Source organism: Microplitis demolitor, chromosome 1 (assembly GCF_026212275.2).
Source record: "Microplitis demolitor isolate Queensland-Clemson2020A chromosome 1, iyMicDemo2.1a, whole genome shotgun sequence".
NCBI lineage: Eukaryota > Metazoa > Arthropoda > Insecta > Hymenoptera > Braconidae > Microplitis > Microplitis demolitor.
In genome coordinates, this window is record NC_068545.1 from 18,276,249 (window position 1) to 18,280,283 (window position 4,035).

Sequence of the window (4,035 nt, forward strand, 5' to 3'; positions counted from 1 at the left end):
AAAGAAATTATTATTGCTTCTTTCGTTCCGTTTTCAGATTTTTTCCTTTCCTTCTTTTTTTCACCACAAAGTAGGGGAGGAAAAAAATTCGTCTATATATATTTCGATTTCCGTTTCGATGAAAGTAGTCACGAGGACTAGAGTACTTATGCCAACATTTCCTGTGCCATTATAGGTTCTGGCTAGCGCATCCGGCGCGTCTGGCTCGCCTACGACCACCTAATTGACCGTACGTGCGGGGAATTTTTTACGAATGAAACGTTCCGTAGATAGAATAGGCTCCAGCACTAGACCCACTAGTCGCAGTCGTAACAGCGGCACAGTTGAGCGGGATTAAAGAAAGAAAACAAAAAGTTTATGTATTGCAAAGAGATATTTTTAAAAAATGATATCGAAAAAAGGGGACTCGGTAATGCAGGAAACGATTTTCACAGTGAGAACGTTCAGAAGGACATTTAAAGCGAATGTAAGAGGAGCAATACAGTCGGTCAGGGTATCAGGAGACTCCTCCTCGACTCGGGCTATTCATGCAGAGAAAAACCCGGAATGGAAAAACTATTTTTTAGATGGCTAATAAAGATTGCTGAAAATAAAAGAGGTGAGGGTGAAAATAAGGTGAATAAGAAAGGTTGGAGCTTGAATTCTCGGCTTTCAGAAAGCTAAAATTCTAAATTGCCCCTTCTGACATAATTTGCATTTTGCGTTTTGAGAAACCCGTTTTCCGTAAATTTATTCGGGGAATACGCCTGTTGAAATGCCAGCTGGGGTAGTGCCCTCATCCTCCGTGGAGACACACCAACTTTCACAACTTGAAATACACTAATGCTCGAAATCCTCCGTCTATATATATATATATATATATATATATACATATATATAGATGCCTCTTTAAATTCATGCTTCTTGTCGTCTTGTCGGATGCCACAGAGATGCATAGATTCATCCGAATTTACATGTCGCTGAATTTAATTTCCACATGTTGCAACACACGGATTATAAACATTATTTGTCTATATTTTTTTTCGTACTTATTAAAAATTAAATTATTTTAATTGCAAAAAAACTGATTCTATGGAGATAAAGCTAATTAATGCGAGACGTTTTAAAGTAAAATTTCCAAAGCTTTCAAATGACATTAGTGGACTCTCTTTTTTTTTTTTTTTTTTTTTTTTTTTTTACAGAAGCACTTGCGAATTTATTTGCGATGCATTTACACACATAAATACTGAGTAGATAAATAAAAAACAATGGCATTTAATCACTTTACTGGGATAAAATATTTAAAACTAAAAATAAATAATGTGTATATATATATGGTGATGGCAATAAAATAAAATGGATTGAATTTTCATTAGTAATACACATGATTTATCAAACCACGTGTAACTCGTCAATTATTTGCACGTGACTTGTTCTAAATACACGTTTTAAAATAACAAAAATATATGAAAAAAAATTAGTTTATTTATATATTTTAAAAATTGAACGTCATTGGAAATCCATCAAAGTGTTTAAGCATTTATATCACGGGCGACTGGGCAGAGAGCTTCGATAAATAGATCGATAGTTAACTTTTAATAAATAAAGTAATAAATTTAAATGAAGAAAAAATATAATAGGAAAAGACGGCGGGTTTATTGGTTGCTCGATAAACGCACCGGGATATCTAAATCCATTACTGTCTGTTTCAAAGTTTAATTAAATAAGAAACGGTGGACTTCTTGCGTTAAAGGGGCTCTGAGTGGAAAGGAGTAAGACTCAGTCGCTGCTCAGACGAGGCGAGTAGGGATTTCACAAACATCCGGGAAAATGAAGAGTAAGCCGTGGATTGATGTATCGCTATCGGGATATATAAACTCTATAGATATATATCTGGGTTATTTATCGTTTATATATAAATTATATTGACCCAATAACTGATAACTCGTTTCAAAATAAACATCAGCTTAATATTTAACATGAAATTGCTGTGACCTCTTAATAATAATGATAATAATAATAATAATAATTTAAATTTATTATCAATTATCATAAATTTCTTGAATAAAAAGTTTTTTTTTTTTTTTTTTTTTTAATGAGCCTTTAAAAAAAATCCTTTGTAATTTCGTCACGTTTACATCACATTTTAAAGTTTACACAAGTAATAATAAGTACACAGTACGTAGTTAAATAAATAAAATAAAAATGAGAAAGAAAAAAAGTTTTTCTCAAGAAAAAATAAAAAGACTCTTTATCCTGTTGCCTTGCGGCTTCATCCACTCACCCCTTTGACTTATTTTTTATTTTATTTTTTAATGGGTAAAAAAAAACTTTCAGATCTGTATCGTGACGCTTCGTTTACTTTCTCGCGGTCTGACGCGCTGTGTGCTAGGCAAATTAATTACCCAGAGCACAGGGAAATTATTCGAGAGTTAAACAGACAAGTGTCACGTGAGTAAGATAAGACCCGAGAAAACTTTTAAAATTTATTTAAAACTATCAAATAATGACACCAATGCACATTTTAATCGATACACTTTTACTGTAATTAAATTTTTTTATTCTATAGATCTTAAGTACTCGAGTATGCACTTGACAGCGTATTAATATTTTATATTTAATTAATTGTTGTTGTTATGCACGCGGTTATATATTAATACAAATGGGTTACATTTCAAATTTATGTATTTCTACCATTCCCATAATTGTATCTATTCCCGAGATGGCGCAAATCTATGTCGTAAGTCGGTTACGCAACTTAGTCTCATTTTTAAATAATTGAAGAATTTAACTTCATTTTATTATCATATTTATGTAGTTATTATCCGTAATATTGAGCGATTTCAAGGTGACCCCATTAGACGCGAAAATAAAAAAAAATCGCCTGACCCTCATGAAATATTTACTAATTGAACTAATCTATTTGGAAATTCCACTGGAACAGAGTATGTAAAAAACGAAAACTTGTTAAAATTTACTATAATGAAAAACAAACAAGCATGAGATCATAAGCTTTGCTGTGCACTCAATGAGTAACATCACTTGATAGTAGTTAAGTTGAACATAAAACACGTTGGTACAAAATTTTCCATCTCTGGGCTCTCGATCGAGGGCATAACCGTTTGCTCTCTTCTCTTCTCTTCAGAACTTATATCAATAGACATTAAAACGAGTGAACGTATGCTTGATCAAAATAACACGGTAACGAACGAGCAGAGAGCGAGTACCAGAACAGGAGCTGCTGGGTCAAAAAGACACAGAGAGAGTGCTGGCTAGTAAAGAGAGGACATTGTCCAGGGTATTACAAAGTTCCATCGTATCGCGGCAAGAGTTGAAGCCACCTATATGTTATATACATATATACATATATATACTCACTTCCTGTTCATTCTCTCATAGAGAGACACACAGACACAGATCCACAGATACCTATATAGATAGATATATATATATATATATATATATATGTATATAGTACTCAGAGATCTGTAACCATCCCACAAGGCCACTCTACTCTCCGTCAACACTCACACCACTTGGGTCATCTACCTTCCACCGATATGCGACCAATACCATCCTCAAGCATCCAATACAAGAGCCGATATACTGGACTGCGTTCCACTGTCACAAGTACGCACACAAATGACATCATCGGTCTACCCTGGGACGTAAGGGGATCGTGGTTACGAGTAGTTGTGGTACACTTGCATACATACATATTGATGTGTAATATATATAGAGTATCTGAACCTGTTGTGTCATAGACATAATGTACCTGTATGTGAATTCTCTTCAACTCCATCCACGATTTGTAGCAAAGTAAAACAGAGAGTTTGAGAAATAAACTGTAACTATATTCCACTGCAACTGCTACTGTTACTGCTAATAATGATGATAATAATAATAATAATAATAATAATAAGAATAATAGTAACGCAAGCGAAGGATAAAGTGAGTACGCGGGCAAGTAGCATACAATTGTATCTTAAACGGAAGCTGCCAGCTGGCATTGTTTCATCACGCCGCGCAGCGCGACGTTTGACGTTGCTGCGATAC